The following is a 13,762-nucleotide window of genomic DNA, read 5'->3' as shown; positions in this document are numbered from 1 at the left end:
CCAGTTCGTATTCTTGGAAATAGAAGATGAAGTGTTGAGGTCCCCTGAGAAGCCACATGATGGTCCAGATGAGGAAAAACAGGCACGGGTGTTAGTCTCATTGCACCACAAGGGTGCAGCTAAAGTCTCGATCGTGACGAGTGCAGTTAGGAGGGTGAGGCATAGTAGAATATCCATCCCGTGGGCACAAGAGTTATAGGTTCAGAAGTTTCTGCATGGTTAAATACCCACCAAGTGTTACCCCACCCCCTTGCTATAATTGTCCCTTCCCAATCAGTAGTATTTGGATGGGAAACCTTAACTTTTATCCCTGGCCTGAGGGTTTCTGAAAAGTGGGGTCGAGGTCTTGAGGTTGGGGGTTCCCTATCCTTAATTGCAAAGGCGAGTTCAATAGGTGAACCCAGAGGATGTGCTTGATGATTCATTAGACGGACTGCTTGATGCAGATAATCGTCCCAACAGGGCCAAGTGGAATTCGTGAACAGTTTCAAATGAGTTTTTAAGATGGAGCTGGCCTGTTCCACTATGCCATTAGCCTGGGGGTTATATATGCAATGATAAGTCCACAGAATCTGGGCCTCTTGCGTCCGTCTGGTTATCAGGTGATTCTTAAATCTGGAGCCATTGTTTCTTTGTATTTCCAGGGGCTTGGGATATGCACTAAGGAGGGCACCTAGGCCATGGATAGTGCCTCTGCAGTGCAGCGCCGAGATGCCTGAGCAAAGGTGAGTCCACTTACTACTTCAAGTGCTACTAGAACAAAACGCCTTTTAGAGTCAGTGGGCAACACGGGCCCTATGTAATCGATTTGCTAGGTATCCCAGAGCTGTTATCTTTCCTTAATATGTGGGCCCCCAAATTGAGTGGGTGCCTTCAGACACCTTTTAACTTCTTGGCACACGATGCATTGGTTTACAATATCGGTTGCCATTTGTCGGGAAATAGCTATGAGCCATTCTAGGCTGTGTTGTACTAAAGCCTGAATCCCACAATGTCCATTCTGGCAGTGAAGCCAGTTGGCTGCAACAAGTATCGGGTCCTGTAAAGGTGAAAGAGTTTCTGGCTCTATGCCAGTCTCTACTTCTGCTGCGCAAATCTTTAGACATTTGGCCAATTGGTCCACTTTGTGGTTCCACATTGCTGCCGCTGAGTGATGTGTTCCTTTCTTGTGCGAGTGGGCATCTACGTGTCCAATCTCTAAAATGATTTTCTTGTTTGCAGTGTCGTCCTAGATGTGTTTCCAGAGGTTATGATAGGATTCCCTTTCCTTTTCCAGTCTTCAGCATGCCACATGGATAGCCAAACGGTGCATCCCTGGTAGCACATCCAGGAGTCAGTATAAATTCCAGTGTGGGGAGGAGAGGTGGAGGTTGCAGTCTATTACCATTATGATGGCACATAATTCTGCATGTTGGGCACTTGCTCTGGTACCATGGCACTGGAGAGTATGTCCGTCTCTTACTCGGATGGTGGCTGCTGTCCAAGATGTTCCTGCCGCTGACCCATCTGTAAACCAGGATTCCACACTGTTTTGACCTGATTTTTCATCAAACAGTGGGGCTGGCATTACTGGTGAAGGTTGCTCTGGGGGTTGGGAGCTGGGAAACATATTTAGGCACTGTTCTGTCACTTGTTCTACCAAGGCAGGTTGTCCTCCCAGCAAACAATTTTCTACCTGGGCTAAAATGGCATAGATCCATTTCTGCACCGTGGATCCCCTAGCTCACCCGGAGGGAGGTATTACCTTTTCTGAAAGAGCATGATGGAGGATGGGGAATGGTGTAGTTAGGATGGTGGGATGATTTATCCGCAAAGCCTGGGTGGAGATAAGGGCACAGTAACCGGTTAATAAGAATTTCTCTAACAGGGTATGTCTTGGTTCTGATCCTTTCCAGCTTTCACTCCAGAACCCTATGGGAGAGGCTTGGCGCTCATCGGGCATTTGCTGCCATAGGCTCCAATGACCTCCGTTATCTGAGACTCCCAGGTGGAGAATCATCTCCCCCGCCTTCCCTAATGGGGGCTAACCTTGCATGCATTAAAACAGCTTGTATGAGAGCTTGAAGTGCCAGGCGTTATTCTTCACCCCTATCCCACTTGGCTCTTTTCTTGCATAGGTTATATAGAGGTCTGGCTAGGGTGCTGTACTCCGGGATGTGTAATCTCCAAAAATTTAAGATACCTAGTATGCTTTGCAGTTCCTTTACATTTTGGGGTGGGCTAGCATTTGCCATTCGATCAATTTCTGATTGGGGAATTTGATTCCCTTCTGCTGACCAGATGACCCCCAGAAATTGGCATTTGGTATCAGGGGCCTGGGTCTTGGAGTCGTTGATAATAAATCTAGCGTTTTTGATGGCATTTATTAGATCTTGGAGGCATGCCTTAACTGCCTCACGAGTTTTCCCCCCCACCATGACATCATCAATATAGTGGTAGCAGTGGGTGTTAGGATGCTGCGCTTCCATGTTTTTCATGATCGGTGCCAGCGTGCAGTGCGCATAGGTGGGGCTGTGACACCACCCCTGGGGAAGAACACAGAATTGAAACTCTTCCCCACCCCAAGTAAAAGCAAAATATTTCCTGGATTCTGGGTCAATGGGAATAGAGAAGAACATGTCTTTGAGATCAATACAAGCCATCCATGACGGGGCATCAGTTCGGATGCGGCTGCATACGTCGGATATGCTGGGCACGGACGTGTGGATGGGGTTGGTGTGTGCATTCAGGCCTCTGAAATCGACCGTCATTTGCCATCGTCCATCAGGTTTCCAAACTGGCCATACAGGGCTGTTAGCCGCAGAATGACATCACTCAATTGTCCCGTCTTCCAGGAGCTGTCGAATCAACTCGGTGATGGGTTTAGTGGCTGTGGGAGGGGTTCGATATTGCAGGAGATGAACCATTTGCATTTGTGGCAGAGATAGAGGTGGAAGGTTACAAGTAGCTATATTGCACTGGGCTTCTAGACCATCTGGGGCAGGAAAATTTGCCATGTTTTGTTCAAAAACCCACATCTCATGGCCTATCCGAAATCTCTGGCCTCAAATAGTGGGAAGACCCAGTAGGCTCAGGCCTCCGGGAAGAACTACCACAGGCATGGAATAAATGGAGCTACTTCCTGGGACCTGGAGCTTGGCTTGTACTAAAGTTCCTTGTTTCTTACTTCTGCCTACTCCTTGCAAATGGAAAGGGGTGCCTCTTGCCTCGGGGAAGTCTTTTTTGTCTAAAATGGTTACTTGTGCCCCTGTATCGAGTAACATCCTAACCGTCTTTAAGACACCTCCCACTGAAACCCTCATGTCGAGATGGACTAACGTAGAGGGGGCCTTTGGTTGCAATCCGCCCCCTTTCACCGCCAGCGCGATCACCTGACACTTGCGAGGAGGTCAGCAAGAACCTTCAGACTGTTGGGGAAGGTGATGAAATGGAAGGGCCACCACCCTTAGCTTTGCTTGTAGGCAAGTTCAGATAAAGGCCCCTTAGGACTGTCGTGGGGACTCCATCCAGCTGTTCTTTGGTGAAACCGTTCCCCAACAAAGTTCGCCACATTACACTCCGCGATGGTCCCTGTGCATTGGAGGACCTTGGCCCAGGGGGCGGTAGTTTGGTGACATTGGAAGTTCTACCGCCAGGGTCGATACTGGCTGCATGAACTGGGTTCGGGGCTTTTCGAGAGGATCCTTCTCCCAAGGAGTCCACTAAGGGCAGAATTTCCATTACTACCTTTTCCACTTCTGGGGGAGTCAGTCCTATGGTGGTTCAAGCCAGGGTCAACAGAACAGCTCTATAGCGCAGCGACGCCCTCCGACAAAACTGCCTCCACATTGGGCCAGTGAATTGAATACTCTTGGGCTTGACCATCCACTGGGTGGTACAAATCAGCTCTCAGATACTCAGCTGCCACAAACAGGAAGACATCTGGTCTGAATCAGCCCATTCTGGGTTGGGAGCTTCCTCCCAGTCCTGATATTGTATGCCATAGGCCTGTATGCAGGCCTCTGCCAGGGAGGTTCCTCCCAGCTGGATATGGGGTCTGAGGGGAAGTCCTGGTTCTAAGGTTATGAGGTTGCCCTCATGGGGGGCCAGAAGTATGTTATCTCCCCTGTCCCAACAGACTCGGGCAAGCCAGGCCAAATGTCCCTCTTTGGAGTTTTTCCTATACTGTTCCGTTATGTCATGGATGTCCGTGCGAGTAAAAGAAGTTAATTGCATCAAGGTCTGTCTGCCCTGTGCTACTCAGGTGGAAACTACCGGACAGGCCAACGGACTAGGGTTGTCTTCTGAATGGAGTGGATCAGGGGCATATGGTGGAGGTGGCGCGGTGGTCTCCGAGTTGCCGTCCTCCCCATCTCCTCCCATAGACCAAACATCGATCTCTGTCTGTAGAGACATTGCCACACCCTTTTGGGCTCAGGGTCTTTCGTTTTGGCGCGATTGGTTGCATGCTGCAGCGCGGCTCGGGCCCTCACCACTAGTGCTTGGGCCTGTTGTCCTTCTAGTGCCTCTAACTTCTCCTGGGCTAACCCAGCAGTTGCCGCAGCTACCCTTGCCCGATCGTTTGCTTCTTGCAGCGGCTCTCGCAACCGTTCATTTTCAAGTTCTAAGTCAATCCTCTTACGCTCCGACTCCTGATATGCCTCTGCCCCTAATTTTACACAGGTGGCTAGCAACCAGGACAATGCTCCCTTCTTGGGGCCTCTTTTCTTCCCGCAACTAGCAGACAGTCGGTCCCACTGATTCTTAATTTCCCTGGGGTCGTTCTACCGGGGCCTCAGAAACTCCTTATCCCATCCAGGGTTCTTAACCTGACCTACGTTTTCCAAAAGGACAGCTAGCACTGAGCATTCTGAATCCTTCTGCATGTCCACTCCCGGAAATCCTGTTCATGACGCCAATTTAATGTTGTGGCCTGATAACAGTCAGCCAGATCTGAGAGAAGTTTCTAGAGATTTCTGGGTTAGATCGTGGAGAAGGTTTATTTAAACAACCGTGTTTAACAACAAAGGGATGGTTACAAATAACAATAAAACACAAAATGTGACTATAACTTACAATAACACCACAAACATAAACATATATCAATGGCACTTATTGGTCAGAGCCGGTTGCCAAGTGTGCATGCTTTCTGTCCAATTAGGCTTTGTTAGCCTCGCACAAGTCAGGCATCCCCGAGTTTGTGAGCTGACTCTGGCCGGTAAAGTGTGGTCCAGTGCGATCCTCATTGTGACCTCAGTCTCTGACTGATTGAGTCAAAGATGATGGCCCCAGTGTCGATCTCGAACATCTCCACCGCTGTTTGGGTGCGCTGAGACTTTATACTGTTGGCTGAGCCACTCACAATCTTAGGTTTTGAAGCATGCCCTTATTTGGAAGATGCCGTCCCTTATGGATACAAGCCTCAGAAAGCGCACATCATCTCTTAGGAGAAAATGCATAGTCGTTTACCTGAAAGACTGAGCTATGGAAATTCCCATGGAAATTCCCCAAACCCCACTGGGAATTCCCCCACAGAAGATTCCTAATTAGATGATAGAATATTGTTCTTGGTTGACATTTAAGAATGTTAAATGAATGTTTCTGGGGGCTGTATAAGGGCTATATAAGATAAAAGACAGGTTGCTTTTATGTTATGGCATTATGTTTTGATGTTTAATTACCTGAAAGCATGCAAAACTGCATTTTAACTCAAGCTGCCACATTACCCCTTTATTTTTCTTATTCTTTACCTTTTTTCTTATCTTAAATTAAGTACACTGATGACTTTCCTTTCTTATTTTAACTAAATGAATCAGGAATGTTGCTTCAATTAAAAAATATCAAAAAAGAAGGAATGCACATTCTGTTTATTTGAAAATGTGTCATCAAAGTAAATTGTGATATTTTGCCTGTATTTAACTATTTTGACACACAGACTCTTTCAACTAGTATTATGTAGGTTTTTTTTTTCCTGCACGCTATTGGCAAGCAAAGCAAACAAAATTCAGATCCTTCCCATCACTTCTGCAAGGTATTCTGAAATTATGGTCATGAGAACATCATAAGAATGTAAGAATATAAGAATTGGGAGCAATCAATATCTACCAAGATCAAGTTCTAAATTAGCCATGCCATAGAGAGGTAATGTTGGTTGGTAAAAATAAGTTTAAGCATTCCACCTAATGTTTCCTGAATAAGGCTACCCATATGGCTAGATCAGAAAGAATTGCATTTAATAACAGCAGACCGCTGTGATTCATTGATGCTTTTTTGAGTAGCTAGTTGTCAGGAGAGGTAGGCATGTTCAAACTAGCTGAAAAAGCAAGGTGCCTAATATCTATTTGAATATTCACAGGTTGTCAGTGCCCAGATCTCTTGGGCATAGTTGTTACTCTTGTTCAATAGTTCAGGGCAGTGGTTCTTAACCTTTTTAGATGCAAGGCATTCCTCATCAGTCTCGAGGCATCCCTCCATAACTTTTGTGAATGGAGCAGCATCCCACTTCAAAAACTAATGTATTTATTATCATGTTTACCTCCTGGCAGAGCAGCCAGGCTGGGAGGAGCCTAGGCATGTACTTATTTGCTTCTCTCCTGGCACCTGCCTTATCTTCTCATATGTCACTGCACCCTTTAAAGGATCTTGTGACACCCCAGGGTTCCCTGGCACCCTGGTTGAGAAACACTGGCTTAAGGGGTGTTTAAATTAGTAAAAAATGTACATATTCATACATTTGGTGCTGAAACAGTTGCACAACCAACATATATAGGATGTATTGAAAATGCTATAATTAACTAGAATTAACAAACCTGCCATTCTTAATTGTAAGAAACGGTAATTCTGCAACTCTTCAGAAAAAGGATCTGGGGTGTTACTGAGTGAAGGCTTATCTCTTGTTTTGTGTAAGAACAAGGGAAGAACAATGAAGTAATTGCATTTGAGGTTTCAGTTCAATTTTTGTTATGAATACTACATCTTGCACAATGGAAACAGGAGAACAGTGAAGCCGGAAGTAAACTTCTCCAACAGTTAGCATTTGGTTTACTGTGATGTTGGTAAGTGCATGTTATAAGACTCTTAGTAATCAGAACTCTTGGGGAGGTGATATCTTTTATTAGACCACTAGATAGTTGCAAAAAATGTCTTTATTTGGAAGCTTTCAGGCACACGTGCCTTTCCTCAAGCATAGGAGAGTGCAAAGATTGTAAAATTTTTCCCAGGTAGAAATGCAAATTAATATTTTACAGGAGAGCTGAAAGGTGATGTAGGATCTCTTGGTTGGAAAAGTTAATTTTATGCAAAATAGGCTCAGGTAAAATTTGGAGCAATCTATTTACCTCAAAGTCTGATGGCAAGCAGGAGTTTAATTATGCTTCTGTGTTGTTACGGTGTTTCATATTTCACAGGAGGATGGATGCTGGAAGGCTCTCCTGGGCAAGGAATTTCTCTTGTGTTGTGGCTGCCCCGTGAGCATACAAACTTGGCTTGAAACAAAAAGCTGGAGCAAGGGTGTCAGCTTTCAGGTTTCAAGATGTTGAATTTTGCTTCCTTTTTGTAAAATTATGAAGATATCATTTCAAAATTACTAATTTGGATACTTTCCATATTTCAGGGATACAGGTTGTAGCCATGCTGGTCGGCAGGCGAAAGTAATCATAACTCTTGGGCAGGTGACACCTTTTATTAGACCAACTAGATAGTTGCAACATAATTTCTTTATTTGCAAGCTTTCAGGCACACCCACTCATCCTCAGATTGACTGTACTGAATGCTTAACTACTGGCTAAAGGGATTTTGTTTTATAATTGCAATGCCTGTGAACCATAACATGTCATTTGTATGGTACTCTCTGATACTCTAAAGTTTGTATTCCAAGTCTAGCATTCTGAAGTAACAGAATTATTCATTCTAATAAAAATTAAACCAGTGTTTTAATTCCAGGGAATTATTTTAATTTAATGTTACAGTGCTAAATTATGTTAAATAAGCAAAAAAAGTAATAAGTGTCTTACATTTCAGCAACTTTGGATTCATAAAAACAAATCTGTCTCTAATCTAGAACAAAACAAGAAATCAGTATCTTGTGGTCAAACATTCAAATGCAACTAAATGACAGTTGTTCCTGTTTTTATTGGACTGTAAGTACTTGGCTGTTTTCTTGAAAATAATGCTGCTGTTATGTCTGTCTTCCAACTGAAATTAGACTGTCTCTTTTAATCTTTCTTAGACTGATGGGGTAGAGAACTGACTACATTATGAAGAGGGCAAGCTTTGTCTTGAAGTAGCTAATAAATTTACTCAGTCTTACAACTTATAGTTTAGACCAACTTGTCTGTCTGGAATTACTGCAACATGACACATCATGAACTAATGAAATAAACCCTGTTCTTAAACTTCAGAAACACTTTAAAAACCTTCTTGCATGAACTATATGTTCATGAATCTAGGTCTGTTTTTGATATAGTATAGCTTTGAGGTGCCATGTGACCAAAGCTAGATTTCAAAATGGAGAGCTTTAGATGTAAAATATAGTGACGTTAAAACTATATTTTAAAATTATTTACATATGGAGCTATGCAATTTGGTTTATATTAAATATTTCTTGAAGTAAGTTTAAAAAAGCTGTTATCAGTTGTAAACTGTGACCCACAATTTTATTAAGGCAAGATGTGGATGGAACAAGAAAGAAGTTATAACCTTACTGAAGTGTTTCAAAGTAATGGCAAACTAAACCGACACTGTGATATTACATGTTGTGTGATGGCTTTGCAAAGCTGCGTTAAGTGACTTTAATCATCTTTGTGTATGGTTATGCCAATTTTCAAATAGTAATTATGAAGTACCTTTCTAAATAATTTTACTTCAAAAGTTTTGGAGTGCTGGCAAGGGAAAACGCTTATAATATTAACAAAACTATAAAATCTTTAGTAAGAGAATTTTGGCAAATAAGTTGAAATTTGGCAAATTCTCCCAAATTTCTCTTGCAAGGACAATAAATTTGAGCTGGCAGCTTATCTTCCATGTAGACACTTAAGGAAAATCTAGGTGTTTTGTAGTTAACTACTAGTATTATTGACTGAAAAGTTTTATGATATGTCCCACCTCTGCCAGCTGAACAACCTGAGTGCTGAAATAATTTTTTCAAAATAGTTTAACAAAACCAGGTTTGTACTGTAACTGGGCTTCAGTACTCCTCTGCTTCATAGTGAGTACATCTACATGTGCAATTAATGCTACATGATAAACTCCAGAGCTGTTCATGCCAGAGTCAACTACTCCGAGGCCTAGTGTCTACACAGGTGCCTGGGACAGAAGCTGTTTGAACCAAGACAGTGCAGGCTCCTGACTGGCTGGGCTGACGGTGTGCAATTAATATGCCTGGTCAGCATCTGCACATGCATTTCGGTGCAGTAAAGTAGTTTTCCATAAGATAGTACTGTCCCCGACAGTACTGCCTTATGGTGGAGATAATTAATTTACTGTGCCCTAATAATATTGCATATGTAGACTGTATAGACAACCTGGATACAGTATAGACTGATGCTTTACTGTAGAGCTAATTAGTCAACTCCGCAGTAAAGCACATGTGTACATGCACCCAATGTGTGCTTAGTTAATGTGCTATAGTAGTACTAGGGTACTTAAATGTGACATTGGTTGTGTCTGTTTGCAGAGATGTTAGCCTTACTCAGATGTAATTGCAGGGAAAATAGCTCTTAAAAAACAAACAAAAAGAAACCAAAAAACCCCCTCCAGCCATAGAGCAAGTGGCAATTAATTTGATCTGAGTAGAGACTACACAACTGGGACCTACCTGCAGGCTGTGATTTATGCTTCATGTAAATCTCCAATTTTTATTGCACACGTACACATGCACACACACTTTAGAAAAATGGTGATAGCTGGTCAACATAATCCTTTCAACTGACCTAAAAATCAATTGGCTGGATCTAGTCATAGACCAGTACATGCTAAGTAGGCTACAGAGTCCTCTATTAATGTAAGAAGTATGGTACATCTTATGAACTCAGTAACAAGTTCAGCAAACACGTGGGCAGCTGGCAAGTTCCATAATTGTACTTCTGCTACTGTCACTATTAAACATCAAGCAACTGTTCATAATCTAGGAGAATGCAACTATTGTATTTTTCATTGTTTCTTTTGCTTCCTTTTCCCAGTTTATAGATATTACTTCTAATTTGTCTGGATCGAGTCTTAGTCTCATTCCCGTATCACTTAAAATACTGGGTAAATGTCTCAATTGCACTGACCACATATTGTATGAGCTGGGTATACTGAGAGGAATAATTTGCACTAAATCTACTATGACACCTCTAATTTCGCACATAACCATAAAAGCCTATTGAGAGTTAAATTGGCAACACAGTCTCAGTCACAAATATATGCACGCTGTTGGATTGCCTGGATTTGGGTTGAGACCCTTGTTCTGTTTTGAAGTCACTACAATCAGTAAGGTCACACTATCCTTGTCACCCTCCCTTAGTGCATACTGAAACAAATTACCCGATTATCCTTTGGAGAACCATTCATTGTGATCTGAGTTGCACAGTAAATACAAAAAAGCCTTCAAATGTCATCAGAGATAGTGTTGGATAGGGTTTACATTAGCCTGTGAATTTGCTTTTTAAACAGTGCTGTTTAATGTAGCATGTGTTCAGTAATTTATAAAGGCTTTTATTCTGTTTGGTCTGGCTGTTGTGCTTTCTTTGACTAGTGAATAGATGGCAAATACATTGCATCATATGCTTGTAGATGCTTGTTTCTGCAGTGAGGGTTTTTCCTTTCTCCTTTCCTTCCCTGATTTGCATTAGTAAGAAATAAGGGAGGGCCTTCTTACCCTTTAAAGCTCATATTTTATCAGACTGCTAAGATGTTTAACAAATGCTGTTATCTAAAACTTCTTGCCAAAAATTCTACTATCACAGGATTTTTAGCAAGAAAACAAAATGTATCTTGTCCATATTTTTTTAATTAGAGGCAAAACTTCATACCATATCATTCATACTTAAAAAAACTTCATGCCTCAACCCCTCAAGCAGTTTTGAGCAGGAGCGGCATACTCTTTTCTTGTGGAAGACACTATTAAATGCTCTCTACCTAATCTGTCTACCTTCTATGGTGATGCCCTTGATGATGTGTACACTGGCTACTCCTGATCAGTCTCCGTTCATTGGCTGTTGCTTACTAATTTTTCATGGTTTGATAAAATCTTATTTTTGTTCAGCATTTGGGTCTATGCATCAATGTAAGCTGGATACAAAGACTTTGGTTCCCACCTTACCAAATGATAGGCACTCAGGCTGCATCCACACAACTGTGGATGTTTGGTTCCCTGGGGACAAGCAGCAGCAGCTGGAACCTGGCTGGCAGCTGGAGTGTGGCTCAAGCCACCAGGCTCCGGTTTTGGGCAGTGTGTGCTGCTGCCATTTGTGCTGCCCCACTCTTTTTCCATGCAGGTTTTTTTAGCCCTGGGATTTCCTGAATGCCCTGGGAATGCCTGAATGTGCAGTGTGTGGTGCTGCAGATGGGTCTGTGGTGCCACATACCGCATGGCCGCGCTCGTCTGGATGCAGCCTCAAAGTCTTTCTGCCCTGCTTTGTGATTATGAAAAATAAATGTGTTTTGGTTGTTTAGAATAGATGAACTGTGCTATGTTAAAAATGATATATCAAGTAAACTAGTTTCTTGCATTATTAATAATACCTTAGATTGAAGTTTAAGAACATATACATTTTTATGGAATACTTATTCAGAATTATGCCTTTCAGTTTATATTTATCAGTCTAGCTTTCTGAGGTTATATGCTAAATCAGAACCGTTTGGTATACAAACAATTCAGAGTAGTTAAATTGCAGCATGTTTACTGCATAATAGAACGTATTTTTGAATGTTTGGCAGAGTATTAGTTTAGATTAAGTTTTAAGATTTCTGGCTGAGTTTTAGGTTATAGTTTGTCACTGAGACCTCGTGACCTGCTCTTGCTTGATTGTAGAGGGATTTCAATATCTCCAAATCAGTTATTCTTAAAATGTTTTGATTGAATCTGTACTGGAATTGGAGAATCAGATATCATAGACTTCTCTCCCCCTCTACCTTCCCCCTCCCCCACAAATTTAAAAGTGGAAGTTTAAAGCCATGGGTTATTGCTGCCCTCTTTCCATACATATAATACCAAATCTTAAAGGTACTTGGTTAGGGTTCTGGTTTGTGGGGCATCACTAACATGTGTAGTTCGTAAACATACTTCACCTTCCATAATTTTCAAACAAAGCTTAAATGTATGGTCTACGCTACTCCATGTGGCTTTAATATGTGACCTTTTCATTAATAAAAAAAGGAGACCACAGAATCTCCTGTTCCATTATTAATTTTTTATTACACTTTTAGTGGGGAGGGGGGAGAACAGATACAAGAGAAATAGCATGAAGTTTTGTTTTGTTTGTTTCCCCCTGAAGATCATAGCTGTTCACATTCTTTCCAAGATCTAAATCAGAGGACTGCCCATATCTGGAAGAGAGAACATTTGAACAAAACGGAATGTGTTTTGGCTTGTTTCCTTTGCTAGTACAGGCAGTCCTCGACTTACAACATTTCGCACTTAGGTTTATAAATTGGCACCCTGTTTCAACTTTATGACATCAGTTTTGACTTACAATGCTTGATCCGATGTGATGCCACGCCAGCAAACAAGTTGGTTGTGTCGCTTATCTCCCTGGAGAACATCTGTCCAAACTTACCCAGACGCTTTCTTTAAGAATGCAGACAAGACTCCAGAAGAACTTCCAGCCAAGACTCCTGAGAAGACTCCAGCCAAGAACCCTTCAAAAAGTCCAACCAGGAGCCCTTCAAGAAGTCCAGCAGTCACCTCAAAGAAGCCCTTCCAAATCAATGATTGCTATTTACAACATAAATACATTAATGTAGCTATATTACTCATCTATAATTGATCGAATACAAAATTCTGGGGTATTTTTGGTGACAATAGGATATCGGGCCTTGGTTCAGGAACCAATCCCCCATTTATAACATTGTCTCTTATGAGAAAATTGGTTCTGAGTTGCAATGTTTTGACTTAAGACATGGTTTTCAGGAACCAGCTGTGTCGTAAGTCCGAGGACTGCCTGTATGTCAGTCTGCTCTACTATTGTCGTAGCCTCATCGCTTTACTATTGTGTAATAAAATCACCATTATGACAAAATTGCTGGATCAAATTTAAGGAGGCAATATATTCCTCAAGTTTTTTACTGGTGTATGCTACTGCACTAACTTTATGCCCCATCAGAGGAACCCTCCAAAACACGGTACAAGTGTGCTACATTTCACCGTTCTACCTAGATGGCTGCTAGATTATTTTTTCCTGTATCATGTACATCTTTCTCCTCTCCCCCTGCACTCCTTTGTGTCATCTCTCATTTACTTGCTCTTCCTAGGTGCGGTCTTTTGTTTCCTTCTGCATGGCTGTGGCCATTTTTCCCTCCTGAACCAAATGCTGAAGAGAAAAATGTTCTGACACAACCCCTGCATTTGGCAATTCCACTACTCACGTGGGATGACTGTCATGGTTGACTTTGTTTTCTTAGCAAGACTGATCCTTAAGTCACTTGGCCCTGGGTAGAATGGTGGCTTGTAATTTGCTGATGTTCTTGGGGTGCCCTATGTAGACAGAAACAGATTGAGGATCTAATTTTGGGGCCAGTGTTGCTCGGGGGCAGAGAGTTTACATGCTGAAATCTTTAGGCCTGAATTGTCATTTCATACTAG

At 42.3% G+C, this 13,762-nt stretch overlaps 1 long non-coding RNA gene across 1 annotated transcript; it reads left to right on the top strand.

Annotated features, from left to right (window-relative positions):
- The first annotated feature begins 649 nt into the window (after positions 1–649).
- LOC102375317 lies at positions 650–3,439 on the top strand. The gene is made up of 3 exons (XR_001358762.1): positions 650–725; positions 1,222–1,332; positions 1,896–3,439. It is a non-coding gene; the product is annotated as an uncharacterized LOC102375317 (long non-coding RNA).
- Positions 3,440–13,762: the final 10,323 nt, after the last annotated feature.

Source organism: Alligator sinensis, unplaced genomic scaffold (assembly GCF_000455745.1).
Source record: "Alligator sinensis unplaced genomic scaffold, ASM45574v1 scaffold1224_1, whole genome shotgun sequence".
In the NCBI taxonomy this organism is placed as follows: domain Eukaryota; kingdom Metazoa; phylum Chordata; order Crocodylia; family Alligatoridae; genus Alligator; species Alligator sinensis.
The sequence above is the reverse complement of the archived record's forward strand: the minus strand, read 5'-3'. Positions and strand labels throughout refer to the sequence as shown.